The sequence below is a fragment of the Castor canadensis genome, chromosome 2, assembly GCF_047511655.1.
Source record: "Castor canadensis chromosome 2, mCasCan1.hap1v2, whole genome shotgun sequence".
Taxonomy (NCBI): Eukaryota; Metazoa; Chordata; class Mammalia; order Rodentia; family Castoridae; genus Castor; species Castor canadensis.
Window position 1 is genome coordinate 51,735,077 of NC_133387.1, and position 18,815 is coordinate 51,753,891.

Consider the following 18,815-nt stretch of genomic DNA (forward strand, 5'->3'; position numbering starts at 1 on the left):
GGATCCTGCACACAGAAAGTGACACCCAACTTAACCATGAAAAGGCAGGCAGCACCAAACCACAGGATAAGAAAAAGCAAGACAGTAGAGAGTAACATCAAGTTAGGTACACACAATCAAACCTTCAAACAACTAAGATAACTAAATGGCAGGAATCACCACATACCTATCAGTACTAACACTTAATGTTAATGGACTTAATTCACCCATCAAAAGACACCGTTTGACAAAATAGATTAAAAAAGAAGATCCAACAATTTGTTGCTTACAAGAGACTCATCTCACCGACAGAAATAAGCATATGCTTAGGATGAAAGGCTGGAAGAAGATTTACCAAGCCAATGGACCCCGAAAACAAGCAGGAGTAGCAATACTTATCTCTGACAAAGTAGACTTCAAACCTACATTGATCAAACGAGATAAAGAAGGACATTCCATACTAATAAAAGGGGAAATAGACCAAAAGGAAATAATAATCATCAATCTGTACGCACCCAAAGTCAACGCACCCAATTTCATCAAACATACCCTGAAAGACCTAAAAGCATACATAAACGCCAACACAGTGGTTGTGGGAGACTTTAACACTCCATTATCATCAATAGATAGGTCATCCAAACAAAAACTCAATAAAGAAATCCAAGATCTAAAATATGCAATAGATCAAGTGGTCCTAGTAGATGTCTACAGAACATTTCATCCAACCTCTACACAATATACATTCTTCTCAGCAGCCCATGGAACCTTCTCCAAAATAGATCATATCCTAGGGCACAAAGCAAGCCTCAGCAAATATAAGAAAATAGAAATAATACCATGCATACTATCTGACCACAATGCAGTAAAAGTAGAACTCAACAACAAAAGTAAAGACAAAAAACATGCAAACAGCTGGAAACTAAATAACTCATTACTTAATGAAGAATGGATCATCGATGCAATAAAAGAGGAAATTAAAAAGTTCCTAGAAGTCAATGAAAATGAAAACACAACCTACCAGAACCTATGGGACACAGCTAAGGCAGTCTTGAGAGGAAAGTTTATACCCATGAGTGCATATATTAAAAAGATTGAACGATCCCAAATCAATGACCTAATGATACATCTCAAACTCCTAGAAAAACAAGAACAAGCAAATCCCAAAACAAATAGAAGGAGAGAAATAATAAAAATAAGAGCTGAAATCAACGAAATAGAAACCAAAAAAACCATACAAAGAATTAATGAAACAAAAAGTTGCTTCTTTGAAAAAATAAACAAGATCGATAGACCCCTGGCAAACCTGACTAAAATGAGGAGAGAAAAAACCCAAATTAGTAGAATCAGGAATGCAAAAGGGGAGATAACCACAAACACCATGGAAGTCCAGGAAATCATCAGAGACTACTTTGAGAACCTATATTCAAATAAATTTGAAAATCTAAAAGAAATGGACAGATTTCTAGATACATATGATCATCCAAAACTGAACCAAGAGGAAATTAATCACCTGAATAGACCTATAACACAAAATGAAATTGAAGCAGAAATCAAGAGTCTCCCCAAAAAGAAAAGTCCAGGACCTGATGGATTCTCTGCTGAATTCTATCAGACCTTTAAAGAAGAACTGATACCAACCCTCCTTAAACTGTTCCATGAAATAGAAAGGGAAGGAAAACTGCCAAACACATTTTATGAAGCCAGTATTACACTTATCCCAAAACCAGGCAAAGACACCTCCAAAAAGGAGAACTATAGGCCAATCTCCTTAATGAACATTGATGCAAAAATCCTCAACAAAATAATGGCAAACCGAATTCAGCAACACATCAAAAAGATTATTCACCACGACCAAGTAGGCTTCATCCCAGGGATGCAGGGGTGGTTCAACATACGAAAATCAATAAACGTAATAAACCACATTAACAGAAGCAAAGACAAAAACCACTTGATCATCTCAATAGATGCAGAAAAAGCCTTTGATAAGATCCAACATCATTTCATGATAAAAGCTCTAAGAAAACTAGGAATAGAAGGAAATTTCCTCAACATTATAAAAGCTATATATGACAAACCTACAGCCAACATTATACTTAACGGAGAAAAATTAAAACCATTCCCTCTAAAATCAGGAACCAGACAAGGATGCCCACTATCTCCACTCCTATTCAACATAGTACTGGAATTCCTAGCCAGAGCAATTAGGCAAGAAGAAGGAATAAAAGGAATACAAATAGGTAAAGAAACTGTCAAAATATCCCTATTTGCAGACGACATGATCCTATACCTTAAAGACCCAAAAAACTCTACTCAGAAGCTTCTAGACATCATCAATAGCTATAGCAAGGTAGCAGGATATAAAATCAACATAGAAAAATCATTAGCATTTCTATACACTAACAATGAGCAAACGGAAAAAGAATGTATGAAAACAATTCCATTTACAATAGCCTCAAAAAAAATCAAATACCTAGGTGTAAACCTAACAAAAGATGTGAAAGACCTCTACAAGGAAAACTATACACTTCTGAAGAAAGAGATTGAGGAAAACTATAGAAAGTGGAGAGATCTCCCATGCTCATGGATTGGTAGAATCAACATAGTAAAAATGTCTATACTCCCAAAAGTAATCTACATGTTTAATGCAATTCCCATCAAAATCCCAATGACATTCATCAAAGAGATTGAAAAATCTACTGTTAAATTTATATGGAAACACAAGAGGCCACGAATAGCCAAGGCAATACTCAGTCAAAAGAACAATGCAGGAGGTATCACAATACCTGACTTCAAACTATATTACAAAGCAATAATAATAAAAACAGCATGGTACTGGCACAAAAACAGACATGAAGACCAGTGGAACAGAATAGAGGATCCAGATATGAAGCCACACAACTATAAGCAACTTATCTTTGACAAAGGAGCTAAAAATATACGATGGAGAAATAGCAGCCTCTTCAACAAAAACTGCTGGGAAAACTGGTTAGCAGTCTGCAAAAAACTGAAACTAGATCCATGTATATCACCCTATACCAAGATTAACTCAAAATGGATCAAGGATCTTAATATCAGACCCCAAACTCTTAAGTTGATACAAGAAAGATAGTAAATACTCTGGAGTTAGTAGGTATAGGTAAGAACTTTCTCAATGAAACCCCAGCAGCACAGCAACTAAGAGATAGCATAGATAAATGGGACCTCATAAAACTAAAAAGCTTCTGTTCATCAAAAGAAATGGTCTCTAAACTGAAGAGAACACCCACAGAGTGGGAGAAAATATTTGCCAACTATACATCAGACAAAGGACTGATAACCAGAATATACAGGGAACTTAAAAAACTAAATTCTCCCAAAACTAATGAACCAATAAAGAAATGGGCAGGTGAACTAAACAGAACTTTCTCAAAAGAAGAAATTCAAATGGCCAGAAAACACATGAAAAAATGCTCACCATCTCTAGCCATAAAGGAAATGCAAATTAAAACCATGCTAAGATTCCACCTCACCCCTGTTAGAATAGCCATCATCAGCAACACCACCAACAACAGGTGTTGGCGAGGATGCGGGGAAAAAGGAACCCTCTTACACTGTTGGTGGGAATGTAGACTAGTACAACCACTCTGGAAAAAAATTTGGAGGCTACTTAAAAAGCTGGACATCGATCTACCATTTGATCCAGCAATACCACTCTTGGGGATATACCCAAAAGACTGTTACTCCAGAGGCACCTGCACATCCATGTTTATTGCGGCACTATTCACAATAGCCAAGTTATGGAAACAGCCTAGATGCCCCACCACTGACGAATGGATTAAGAAAATGTGGTATCTATACACAATGGAATTTTATGCAGCCATGAAGAAGAACGAAATGTTACCATTCGCTGGTAAATGGATGGAATTGGAGAACATCATTCTGAGTGAGGTTAGCCTGGCTCAAAAGACCAAAAATCGTATGTTCTCCCTCATATGTGGACATTAGATCAAGGGCAAACACAACAAGGGGATTGGACTATGAGCACATGATAAAAGCGAGAGCACACAAGGGAGGGGTGAGGATAGGTAAGACACCTAAAAAACTAGCTAGCATTTGTTGCCCTTAATGCAAAGAAACTAAAGCAGATACCTTAAAGCAACTGAGGCCAATAGGAAAAGGGGACCAGGAACTAGAGAAAAGGTTAGATTAAAAAGAATTAACCTAGAAGGTAACACCCACGCACAGGAAATCAATGTGAGTCAATGCCCTGTATAGCTATCCTTATCTCAACCAGCAAAACCCCTTGTTCCTTCCTATTATTGCTTATACTCTCTCTACAACAAAATTAGAAATAAGGGCAAAATAGTTTCTGCTGGGTATTGAGGGGGGGAGCGGGAGGGGGTGGAGTGGGTGGTAAGGGAGGGGGTGGGGGCAGGGGGGAGAAATGAACCAAGCCTTGTATGCACATATGAATAATAAAAGAAAAATGAAAAAAAAAAAACTATTTATAACCTCCTTTAAAAATAACACTTAAAACTAAAAAAGCTAATATATGAAAAAATCTCACTGGTACATTAGTGAAAAAAACTATCAATATTATCAATGGTATAACTTCCATTATGCAGAGACATGCATGAAAGTAAGGAATTGAAGGTATTTAGAAAACAATTAAATAGCTACTGTGATTACATTCAAAAGATAATAAGCAAGAGTTTTAGATTATTTTTATTTGGTATTATCTTATTCTTAACATTTACAACAATGAATACATATAAAGAAAGAAAGGAAAAATTGTGCATTGCTTTTTCTTTATTTTTTGCATTGCCTTTTTTAATGCAAGGAAAAGAATGATTCTTTTCAAATTTTGACTTGAAGGGCTAGGTATACAGCTCAGTGGTAGCGCACTTGCCTACCATGCATGAGACTCTGGTTTTGAACCCAAGTACTGGAAAAAAAATTGCCTTGTTCACTTTTAAAAACAAAAATTTTTAAAAGCGTTAAAAATGTTACTACTCTTTTTCTTAGTACCTTTTGCAGCAACTGGAATGATGACTGCTATGGTCTGAGTACTGTCCACTCTCAAAATCACGTTGAAGTTTAAGGGTCATGGTAACAGTACTAAGAAGTAGGATCTTTAAGAGGTGATTAGACAATAAGGAATCTATTTTCACAAGTGGAATAATGTCATTATTGCAGGAGTGGGTTCATTATGAATGAAGAAGTTCAGCCCACTTCTCCTACCTCAAACACACACACACACACACACACACAGAGTCACTTGTCATTCCACCTTCCATCATGGCAGGATGCATCAAGAAGGCTTTTGCTCCATGCTGGCACCTTAATTTTGCACTTCTCAGCCGCCAGAACTATGAAGAAAGAAATGCCTATTCTTTACAAATTACCTAGTCTGTGATATTCTGTTATAAGCAGAGTAGAATGGACTAGAGAAAATGACTAAAATAACCATAAAATCTTCATTCCAAATAAGGTTGGCAGTCACAATGAATCTGTATTTGTTAGTTTCTTTCATTTCTCATGGGCCAAGCAGAAATTTACTTTGAAGTTAGCAAAGATATGTTTAAGGAAATGGTCAGAGATTATATATACATCTGGTAAGGAATGGAAAAAACTTACATAAGAGATAGTTTTAAGGCACATTTTAAAGTATCAAAGCCTGGAATTTAAAGCATAATGATCACTGAAATCTAGTCCTATTTTTTTAACTTAAAAAAAACAAAACTATCCATTTGAATGACTTGTTCAAGGTCAATCAGCTAATTAGTAACAGAAGAAATATTTTCTTCCAGATCCTTTGCTAGCATGTTTTATTTTGAGCACATTTCACTACTAAATGAGTCTGCCTTTTGTTGCGGTCAGCTCTGCACAAGGGAAATGCTTCTGGAGAAGATGTGGGTTCTTAGCATTTCAGTCTCAGTCTTTGATGCCAATCTTGGCTGTCTGTCTCCTTCTACCCAGAGGATCAGGACTTACTCTCTCAGCCTTGCCCTCCCTGCATCTGTCAACTGGCTGTGTACATGGCAACGCAGACAATTGCAGGCACCCAGCTCAGGGCTCTGGCAAGGTTCCCAAGGCATAGCTCAGCAGGGCTTGGTTCTAGCCCAAGTACTGGCAGCAGGTTATAGCTGACTGGAGTCCAGAGAAATGTGTATTGCAATCCTCTTGTGCCATAGCCCTGTGGCCCTGGGCCCTGCATTTGACTGCCTTTCCAGATGTACCTGAGCAAAGGCAGCACTTGGAGACCACCACCAGGAGGGGCAGGTGGTAGATGGAAACAAGTCTGCCTAGCACAGTCTGTGAGCTAAAGAGAATAAATCAAGAGGACCTCAGTCAGCAGTTGCTTAATAGCCATATGGAGAGAGGCTGCGAATAAATTTTCAAAAATTATAACCAAGAAGTTGTTATCTGATGCTGCTGCCACCCTAACTGACATGTAATCTACTCCGATTTGCTGCGCACACACCCATCACCATCTCTGCTCATGTCCTTTGGTATGTTAGTAGTAAAGGATTGTAAAAACCTCACCCACCTTTACTAATACTAGGCCCTATCTTGGTCTTTGTCTCAGAAACTTTATTAAATCCTGCTCATTTTTTGAAATGACTTTGGATTGTCCCCTCTAAATCTCTCAAGTAAAACTCTCATGCCCTTTCTGATCTCATGTTCAGCATAAAAAGTTACTTGTTACTTTGTTGAATGAAGCAAGCATTCAACTGGAGAGGTCCACAAAGGCAGGGACTACCAGGGTCCTCTAGCCAACAACAAGCTTGGAGCTGAAGCACTCAGTCCACCAGACTCAAAGAACCAATGATTCCTCAGTAGATCCTTCAGAAGAACTGGCTGACTGATTGCAGCAAATTTATGTTCTATGCTGCCAAAAATTTGTCCTTAATCAATAAATCTAAGAAAAACAATGGCAGATTTTATTTTAAATACAAAAAGACTAAGAGCCTTCCTTTAATCACTAGCTAATGGGTATTGTTCCACTGGAGGGAGGAGGGAGGGACAAGATTCATATTCAGTTCACTCCTAAATGGATTTGACCAAGGAAACTTATGATTTTTAAAATTAGTTTTCATTAATGTATGTACCATGGAACACAGTTTTAGAAATGACGTTTTAGATTTAGATTTACAGAAGTAGTTAAAAGATGCAGAAATCCAAAGCTGAATGCCTCAGAAACAAGGCAGGATAGGTGAGCAAAAGGGCTAATAATCATCTAATTGGAGGAAAATGACTAACTCCTCCTAAAAATCATTCAAGGACAAAAAGGTTTTCAAATATTTCCATAGTATTCTCTGGCATCTCTCTAAATATCCAAGCATGATATCTTTAGGAGCAAAAGCAGATCACACACTGTTTTCCAACAAGACAAATTTACACAAAAAGAGGGTAATGAGTCTTGTCCTGCCTACTTCACCGGGTTGAGAATAAAATAAAATAAAGAGCTAAGAAACACTTTGTAAACACTAAAAGGCTATTACTGTAATTGAAAATAACTGAAAATGGAGTCAATTTCATGTCCTAAAAGCAATCTATGTCAACTGCTGCAGATCAAATGTCCGTATAATTCAACAACTAGAATGCTTCCAAATGTTGAAGTTAATATTCAGAAGTCAGAATACTCTTCAGACTGACTTCTGCCATCTGGTAGCAGGCAAAACTCTAGTTCTTTATTTCTATACTGGTACCCACATCCAAAGCAGACCACACACATTTCATTCACACAGGAAGTCAAATAAAAAAGCAAATCTCAAGATCTAATGATACAGTTTACTGTCAACAGACAATGCTGAAAAACTGTAGGGTACTGACATTTTTCAGTGAAAGGAAGGATACAAGCTACAAATCACTTGATTTATATGAAACTGCTGAAGAATCCACAATTGACCACTATTTCGAGTCATTCATTTTGATAATTTATCCACATCTTATTAAAGAATGTAAGGGTCTTCCTTAATTTATGCATATTTCTAGTTGTATATCTATTATCTTGAGATTTAAAAACTGTTCAAATAAACTATGACATCAATCTAATTAAGAAAAAAGCTGCCAAAAGCCCTAGAAAACAAGTTATAATGATCTTTACTTTTCTTCTAATTTCACTGTTTTACAGAGCAGTGAAAGACTTCTAGAAATCAAAACTCCATTTCACATTTAGCTTCCATGTTACTTAACAATAGACAAGTAATACTTTCAGCAAGATTTGTTCTCAAAAGACCACAAACATTGATGCTGAACAGCAGTCTTGTTCCTTTTAGATTGGGACCTTCCCCATCTAGAATTTTTTAAACTGATCTGTCTGTATCTCCAAAGAATCCCCCCAGATACTAAAAATCTGAGGATGCTAAGTCCATTATACAAAATAGCATATTATTTGCATATAATCTAAACAATTTCCCTATACTTTAAATCCTTTCTGGATTACTAATAATATCTAATACAAAGTGATTATTATGCAAATAGTTACCAAATTTATGGTTTAGAGAACAGTGGCAGGAAGAAAAAGTCTGTATGTGCTCAGGAGAGATGTCATTTTTTTTATTCAAATGTTTTTCATCTGCAGATGTCTGAATCCTCAGAGGGGGACCTGGAATACAAAAGCCAGCTGCATGTACCAAGCAAGGTATAATGCTTTTCTTTAGGACTGATTTTTCCTATGGGCCACAGAATTTTTTCATTTATAACTTCCTTCTAATGAAAACATTTGGCAAAAGCCACTCAGTTGTTTATGAGAAGAGAATATTATAATACCAGTGGTTTCACATTAAGCTAAGAAAGTGTTCTATCTTTTAAAGGAATTAACAGGAAGTACAATTTTATTCTTGAGGCATGACACTAGAGATATAAATCTGACATAAAAATGTTAGCATATGGATGATTCCCTTTTATTAAATTAGTCTTAGTGTTTCTACCAGAAAGTTAAGTTGAATAGCACCATGATGGGAACATATTTTTAATTCTGAAGTACAAACAACAGAAAGTTGTTAACATTATTACAGAGATAATTCTTTTTTAAATTGTTAGGCTTTAAAATAGATGATAATTACCATAAAATATGCAACATAATAATTAAATAATCAATCCTTTAAAAATTTCCTTAGTTCCCAGGTTATACCTTTGTATAACATGGTAACTGATAACTTAAAATGGTGATGCCCAAGGCTGAAAAGAAAACTTAGAGGAGGAGTATAGGAGCCATGGATCCTTGATCTGAACGACATCTCTGACTTAGCAGTGGATACCCAGCATCTAATATAGTGCTGGGGTATATAATATGCACTCATTAAAAATCTGTTGAATGAACTACTGAATTTTAATTCTTATAGTATCCTTGTTCAGGAAAGCAAGAAGGTTTCTCATACATTTTAGGGTAAAAATAAATAGCATTGTGAACATCTGAGAGGTTAGTGATAAGCATGAAATTCACATGACTATCTACAAGCAAGTCCCTGTTATAAAATGATTTGCGGGTATTAACTTTTTAAGTTCTTTTAACAATTTTGTGAAGTATACAGTATTGCCATCATCCCCATTTTAATAAGTGAGTTAAGGCACAAAGAATTTTGGTAACTTACCCAAAGACACACTAGTTATAAGCAGCTGAGTTGGGATTCAAACTTATTCATGTGGCTGGAGGATCTGTACTATATTCATCTGGGTGCACTTTACTTTAGCTTGACTTTTCACTTGAGAATATTTGCTTCCGTGTAAAAAGTTTTACCTTTCAGACTCATTCATTTTTACACAGAGCTCTGTTACACCTTTACCTAGAGGAGTAACACAGAATGTGTACTGTATTTCTAACCTGTATATGATATAATGATATATTAAGAAATATAGATTTGATCTTCAGCTCTGATCTTATCAGAGTTCTAAACCCCTAAAACTCTCGGAATTTCCTAAGGGGTGGACAAGAGTGATTGTTTGTAACATTTGGTCTCTAGTCCTCAGTTCCTGACAGAAGGACTCATAAGACCCTAGGAATCTCCAGAGCAATAGGACTATCTTCTTTGAATGCTAAGCAGATGACTGACTGATGGATGGGTTCTATAGATAAATGGTGAGGTTCAGAGAGTTTCCAGGTTGGTGAACACAATGATGTTCTGAGACGTTGACAATCCTGGAAAGAACATGGAAGCAAAGTACTCCCCTCCCTTCACACCCTTCCCTTTGCACTTCTTCCATTTGGGTGCTCCCAAGATGATCCCTATAGTAAACCAGTAAATCTACGCAAATTGTGCTTTTGAGTTCTGTAAGCCATTTTAGCAAATTACTGAAACCAAGGAGGGAGTTGTGGGAAGCCCAAATAATAGCTGGTCATTCAAAAATATATGAGGTCTGGGACTTGCCACTGGTACCTAAAGTGGGGGCATGATAGGCTACTATAAACCACTAGGTTTATAGTAGCTATCTATAAACCTAGCTACTTGGGAGGCTGAGATCAGGAGGATCATGGTTCCAATACAGCCCAGGAAGTGGGAGAGTTCTCAAGACACCATCTCAGTAGGAAAAACCAGCATGGTTGTGCATGACTGCCACATTAGCTACACTAGGAAACATAAAATAGGAAGATCACAGTGCAGAATGGCCTGGACAAAAAGTGAGCCACTATAAAAAATAACCAGAGACTAAAGGGCTGGGCGAGTGGCTGAAGCAATAGAATCGCTGCCTGGCAAGCACAAAGCCCTGAGTTCTAACCCCAGTGACACCAAAAAAAAAAAAAAAAAAGTAAATAAATAACATTGAGTCAGTCTTGTAGGTCAGATCCCTTAACCTATGGGGTCTGTGAAAACTCTAGGTAGTTAGTGTCAGGATTAAATTAAATCTTAGACCCTGTTGGTGTAAAGAGTGGTTGGCTAACTAGTTTTTGCTGTGGGGAGGAAATCTTTTAAAAGTTGGTGTTAACGTGAACTAAACAGAACTTTCTCAAAAGAAGAAATTCAAATGGCCAGAAAACACATGAAAAAATGCTCACCATCTCTAGCAATAAAGGAAATGCAAGTTAAAACCACGCTAAGATTCCACCTCACCCCTGTTAGAATAGCCATCATCAGCAACACCACCAACAACAGGTGTTGGCGAGGATGCGGGGAAAAAGGAACCCTCTTACACTGTTGGTGGGAATGTAGACTAGTACAACCACTCTGGAAAAAAATTTGGAGGCTACTTAAAAAGCTGGACATCGATCTACCATTTGATCCAGCAATACCACTCTTGGGGATATACCCAAAAGACTGTTACTCCAGAGGCACCTGCACATCCATGTTTATTGCGGCACTATTCACAATAGCCAAGTTATGGAAACAGCCTAGATGCCCCACCACTGACGAATGGATTAAGAAAATGTGGTATCTATACACAATGGAATTTTATGCAGCCATGAAGAAGAACGAAATGTTATCATTCGCTGGTAAATGGATGGAATTGGAGAACATCATTCTGAGTGAGGTTAGCCTGGCTCAAAAAACCAAAAATCGTATGTTCTCCCTCATATGTGGACATTAGATCAAGGGCAAACACAACAAGGGGATTGGACTGTGAGCACATGATAAAAGCGAGAGCACACAAGGGAGGGGTGAGGATAGGTAAGACACCTAAAAAACTAGCTAGCATTTGTTGCCCTTAACGCAGAGAAACTAAAGCAGATACCTTAAAGCAACTGAGGCCAATAGGAAAAGGGGAACAGTTACTAGAGAAAAGGTTAGATCAAAAAGAATTAACCTAGAAGGTAACACCCACGCACAGGAAATCAATGTGAGTCAATGCCCTGTATAGCTATCCTTATCTTAACCAGCAAAAACCCTTGTTCCTTCCTATTATTGCTTATACTTTCTCTACAACAAAATTAGAAATAAGGGCAAAATAGTTTCTGCTGGGTATTGAGGGGGGGGAGAGGGAGGGGGCGGAGTGGGTGGTAAGGGAGGGGGTGGGGGCAGGGGGGAGAAATGAACCAAGCCTTGTATGCACATATGAATAATAAAAGAAAAATGAAAAAAATAGATCATGGTTGCAAAAAAAAAAAGTTGGTGTTAAAAGTGTTACGAGTGAAAAAGAGCAGAGTACCATGGAAAAGACAGGTGACCAGAAAATTACTCCCACTGGAAGAAGTCAAGTATATTTTTTCGGTGGAACTAGTCACACTGTTTAAGTCAATTCAGGCTTCATCTGCCTAAATGGCTTCTGAATGCCTTAATTTCTTCCAGGAATACAATTAAAAAGAGTGGTTCCATAATTCAAAAATTATTGAGACTTCATTCCAACTTTTATTTCCAACAAGGTTTCCTATAAGTCTACTTGTGAGAAATGTTCTTTGTGTCATTTCTTGCAGCTTATTTAAGTCATATGTTGTAGTTTCAGTTGTGGTACACAGTGATATCTGTATTCTGGGTCCCACCTTCCTCATGGACTCTCACTGCTCAGCTGACATATGTCATCAGACCAGCAGGTGTGACATAGTGGCATGGTTCATAATTCTTGGCTACTCTTCTTAACATCATCTACCACCTTTCCACTCCAGTTACCATGTTTTGCCCATAAAGTCTTTCCCTATGGGTATATTTCCTAAGGATACATGGCTATATTTCTACTCAAATCCAGTATCACTTATCTGATTCACTGCACAAAATTCTTTCCTCATATTATATAGGGAAAAAAAACCCACAATATTTTTGCATATTGAAATCCCTCTGCCCAGAAGATTTCCATCAACAGAGGAGAATAAGATGATCAGCTCTATTTGTAGCAGTATGTTCTGTATTTAAAGATGTCTCATTACCTCACGTATATGATTTGGCTGAAACTGAGCTAACTCTTTCAAATTTTCTCATTTCCATGGAGTTTAAAGCTGCAGTTCTTAGCAATCAACCCCTATCCACATTGCTTCAATCTGGTTTATGGTGACTGCACAGAGAGATTTTGCATAGATATTCATGTATGCGTATTAGTTGCAATTCATATGCATCCTTCTTTTCATGTATCAGCTTTTTAAAAAATTCATCTAGATGAGTTTCAGGGCAGTGAAACTATTCTGAATAACACTGTAATAGTTTATAAATGTCATTCTAATAAATATGGAGTTGGAGTGATACTGATGGGTAATATAGGTTCAGCAGTTATTACAAAGATGCCGCTTTTCTGGCACATATTGACAGAATGGGAGCCTGTTCTTCAAAGTTGCTCTAAACCTAAAAGTAGTTTTTTTTAAAGAAAAAAAAATTTCATACATTTAGCATTTTAACATGCCTTGGAAATGTTGCATTTTGATAACAAAAAACAGAAAAACAATATTAACACCATCATCACCACCATTTTTCCTCATAAATGGAAAACAACTTGAGGAGGAGTAGGATATTAGACAAAATTTAAACTATGAATATGAATGATGGATTTTAAGGTCAGGGAGAAGAAAACTTTAAGATTAATATTCCTTTTCAAAAGCTACATTTTAAAAATAATGAGTCCAGTGAAAATAATTGTCTAGTTCACACATCAAATCAAAATTATCTCTAACATGTAATTGTGATGATCTACTAGATAGATTTTAAAGTACACACATTTTCATTGGCAGCTTTAATGGAGTTTCCTAGAAAAAACTGGGGGGAGGAAAAGAGCCCTTTATTTATCTTATATTGGAGCATCAATTATTCTAAATATATCCTTCACTTTTAGATCTACATAAAAGCAACTGTCTAAACTTTGCATTGAAACTGTTTATGTGTTAAACTGTTCAAGGACCTGTTTAAATTAGAGTGATACTGCATTAGGTAATAAAGTCATTTTGTTAGTAGAAAATGTGTGCTAAAAATATAGTAAAATTGAATCTGGCAGACTTTAAAACACATGGGTAAACTATATCGAACTTTAATTTTAACTATACCTACAATGATAAATTTGTATGTGAATGATAAAATATAGGTAAGTGTCTATACCTTTGAGACTTTTACTTAGAGAATTTATATTTATCAAACTGATAGACTCTACTTTGTATCTGAAAGAAGCTGATCTCTTTCTGTTTTCTATTACTTCCTAGGTGAATTCTGAGAGGCATATAACAAACAAACAATGCACTTACTATGTCCTCTACACAGTCACATTTCTGGTATGTTCCTTAAATTAATCTAAAATGTGATGTACAATAATTTCCTTTCTAAACTCTAGTCAAGGAACAGCCTGGAGGAAAAAAGCATCAACACTAGGAAGGTAGTGTTTCAGGCCTCGGGAGGCAAAGAGATCTGTGTGATTTACTCGATTAAAACCATAGAGCTGTTTAACTCGGTTCCTTTATTAGGAAAGCCAATAAAATAAGCCAAGACTTTAAATGTTTACACAACAGACTTCTTTCTGTCTCTCTTTTTCAAGGACAAATTTAACCCAACTGTCTTTCAACACTGTTAGAATATAACCCTTAAAAATAGCACAAGATTGCTGTCAAATGTGGATGACACCAACACAATCTTCATGAATTGCAGGAAGCTGCAATTCTAGAGACTTATCCATTTTGCTTTAGTCTCACTTAGATGGAAAAATACCTTTAGGTTTTCATAACTATTATAAACTTTAACTACTGGGTACATTTATGCATTTACTTGTAGAGCTTCAACAATTTTCTTTTAATGTGCACTCGATACATATCACAAAAGCATACATTTCCTCTACTTGACTTTTCAGAAAATCGCACAAAAAGCTAGAGTCTAGGGTGGGATGGTATAGCACTGTTTCCAGACTCAGCAGAGAGATTTCACCTCCAGGAAATATCTGGTCATTAGAAAACAGATTAAAATTTTCAGAAATGTACAACATAAAAGACTAGCAGCAAATGAACCTTAAAAACTATCTGTTCCTCTCCTCCCTTCCTCCCTCTCTCCCTCCTTCTCTTCCTTTCTCCCTTTCTATCTCTCTCCCTCCCTCTCTCCCTTTCTCCCTCTCTCTTCCATATAGGGAGTATGAGTTTCAAAAGGGATAAATGATTTCTTTAAAGCCACATTTCATTACAGAGACAGATTTCTGACTTCAGTATTTGCAAACTTTGCTATAAGAATAGTTCAACTAGGCAATGAGTTGTGATGTGCAGACTAAAAATTCGTATCTTATGCATCTTTTGGGTATGTTTACATTCACTCAGTGATGATTATTTCTGCAGCCTGAGGTTACAAAACAATAAATACCATGCATGTGTGCGAGGCTTATATGTAAGAGACTTGACACAATCTTGAAGCTCAGCACTACATACACGCATCAAATCGATCCACACTTTGTGCAGATCCAGGACAGCACTGATAAGGAAAAATATTTTATAAACTTCTAGTTTGCTAATGCTAATCAAGCAGTAATTCATAAATTCAAGTGAGTATTAGTCTTCAGACAGTTGGTTTGGTCATGCATATTTCTTATTCATTCAACCAACATTTACTGAGCATCCACTATATACTAAGCATCTACTATGCAGTTGGAGCAGGACTACAAGTTTCTGTACTTTTAGACTTTATAATTAAGTAGCTGAGGCAAAAAAAATAAATGAACAAAAGAATTTCATTGTAACAGAAGTGCTATTGAAGCAGTTAAGATGGATGATAATGAGAAAGGTTCTACTTACACGAACTAAAGCTCTAAGATGAGAAAGACAGTGATATGAGAAGTATTATCACAGATAAAGGGAAAGGCCAAGGAAAAGGCAGTGACAATGGGAACAAATGTGGGATCTGGTTGCACCACAGTGTACACTGAGCAGTAAGGTGATGAAGACACAGGATGACAAAGAAATTTGAAATATTTTTCTTATAGATAATGTGAAGACAAACAACTAGACAAACTCTAGTTGAAAATGAGTCTGAATGCCCCTGCTCAATTTAATGGTACAATAGGAAAGCCCCAATGATTCTAAATCCATAAGAATTTGCATATTCCAAATACATTTTGAAAATAAGGCTCAGGTAAGTGCTCAAAGATGACTTTTCCTATCAGAAAAAAACTTGCTGAAGCATTCTGACCACTGAGAATTCAGAACTACATTCTGTTTAAAAAGCTGAATGGGTCTGTAAATAAATTACTGGTCAGGAGATAAACCATCTGCCAAGTATCAAGTGTGAACTCACAATGACTAATGACTTAGTCAAGTGACAAATATTCTTGTTATGAGATGCATTTTTTGTATTAGTGCAATCTATTTATGTGGTATGAGTATCATATTTGCTATATGCAGAAAACAGTAAATACATATATGTGTGTATGTATATATCTGTAAAATGATCAATAATTTACTAGAGAATTAGGCAGCCCTATAAAGCAAAAAATCTATACATATAAAAATAAAGAGCTTGGGCCACCTTAGATTGGAAGATATGAAATTCTGGCTTTGCAATTTTAGCCCAAGCTTCTAAGCCTCTCTGAACCTCATGCCACTCTCAAAACAGATGGGTTACTTACTACTACACCTTACTTGGTTGATGGGATAATAAAGAAAGAATTTCTAAGTGTCTAGAACATAGAGAAAACCTAATAAATTTAAGCGTTATTACCTCCCAATGTGTTTTCTAATAAGCAAGTAGCATTTACAATATGCGAAATGCAAACATACAAATTGCATTTCCTTTTTTAATCAAAATTTTGTGGTATTGTTCATATAAGAAAAGGTAAGACAAAGAAGTGGTTTCTAAAGCTCCTCATATGCCAAACTCTGAGTTAAGACTTGTGTTTCTAATTGTTCTGCTGCCTGAAACTATCTCATTTTGAGTATTAAGCTTCTCTATAGTTTCCTTCATCTCAGACACTCACGTGCCCAACACAGTAAATCACAGTTAATTGCATGTCTTAAATTAAAAGACAAAAATAATGCACAATTAATTGCAGGAAACTGTCAGTTGGTGAATGAGTCTCACTTATTACACCCTGTGCACAGGATGTATGCCAAGTATGCATCTCAAGCTATATGCCTGGGTCCTTGACACTGAGGGGAGGAGCAGGGGTACAACTCTGCAGAGCAGTGTGGGTTGAAAAATCAATTGCTTTAAAACCCTCACCATTGCACGTTGTAGCACTGATAGCATTCACTACAAACAGTTTCAAAACAGGACTGTGTATAATTATAAATAATTAGAAAGCACTAAAATTCTCATTGATAAAGGATTGTACTGACACTAAGTTTGGGCCAGTAATGGAAAAATTTCAGTTGTTACAAATACTTAATAACATGAGAAAACATTCAGTTATTCTTATATAAAAATATCTATAAAGTAGCATGTTTCTTTTTTTGGGGGGTATATAAGAAGCAGACGAAGCAAGAAAGGAAAAGGAAGAAGATAGATACAATTGGATTGTTAACATTTGTCATCTCTGAGTTGTTCATACTTTTTAAATATACTAATTTTCTTTAAAAACAATTTTAAGTTTATAAAATTATGCTTTAATATGTTTCTGAATATGATATTATCAAATGTCAATTTTAAAGATTCGTGAGACTCTTCTAAGATGAATTTACCAGGATATTATAATAAAAACATCTTAAAAAATTATGCCCAGAAAGAACCTACATATAATCCCATTGAGTGCAGTTATGTAGACAAATCCTTAGTCACGTACACAAATAATTCTAACAAAATATATTTTATAAACAAACAAAAATATGTTCGATACAATTAAACGTTCAAAATAATAATTTATTATAACAAATATTTTATAGTGTATTAGCATGCCATAAGAACATCACTGTAAATCCTTTTAAATTTACTGTTACTGATAAATTACAAAATATGTTCAAGGCAAATCTACTAACCTTGGATTTCAGGAACTGCAAACCTTTTCTCCTTCATCAACCCTCCTCCCATTATTTTCTAATCTATAATAGAAAGACTTTACACCTAGCCACCTATAATCTAAATGCCAGATTTGGCAATAAACAATACACACAGAAATACACACACACACACAGAGCGTAATTATTTTCATCAGAGTAGATGAAGACAGACAACCAAGTTTTGGAATATAACTCTAATCATGCTAAATTTTGTTTAATTTTTTGAAGAAAAAAAATACACCAAACCCAACAGAGTACACTCACTCAAAGGCATTAATTCAACTGTCTACTAACCTTGAAATGAGAAATAATCATTTCCCATTTTCCATTATTTGTTCGGGATTGGAGTGGGAAATGACAGTCACATTTCAGCAGAAGCCCATGTGCCAACCTCAGGCATCCTTATGTCTCAAGAGTAATATTTTCATTCCATTCTTAATGGAACAAATTTCTAATCGGAATATGTATTCAAAAATAATTGAGGCAATGCGATGTCAACATATCAGGCTGCCATCAGGCATCATTCCCCAGTGCCGGGCACCAACTGAACAGGATGCTGATGGGATAGAGAGCCTGGGTAATGCAGAAACATCAGACTCTATGGAGGAAAGGGGATCTGGGGAGGAGGCTACATCAGTTTTACTCCCCCTTGGATGCTCAAAGACATGTCTGGAGGAAATTGTCTAAGTTGTAAAAGACCAAAACTTGTAAGGAAGGAGTAACTTATCATGGGCTGACTCTAACTGAAATTTAAACAGGAGTAAGTGTCTGCATTTATAATGTTAAAAAAATACTCCTTCTTGAAAGGTTAAACTGTCCCTAGATTTCTAAGTTATTAAATCCTTAGGGCAACATACACTACTGAAAACTGTGCATCCTACAATGCCCTCAATGGTCCAGAGGTTTCACTTCAGGTTTCTTCAAGTTGGCAAAATATTGGTTCATTCTGAAGCTGGATGATGGGCTATACCATTCTTTTACTTTTGAATATGATTGATAATTTCATAATAAAAAGTTAAAAAAATCCTTGAGTATATTATGCTCA

At 36.1% G+C, this 18,815-nt stretch overlaps 1 protein-coding gene across 5 annotated transcripts in view; it reads right to left on the reverse strand.

The window, feature by feature from the left end:
- Positions 1–18,815, reverse strand: part of Cdk14 (cyclin dependent kinase 14) — a 593,051-nt gene that overhangs the window by 292,772 nt on the left and 281,464 nt on the right. The window lies entirely within an intron of this gene.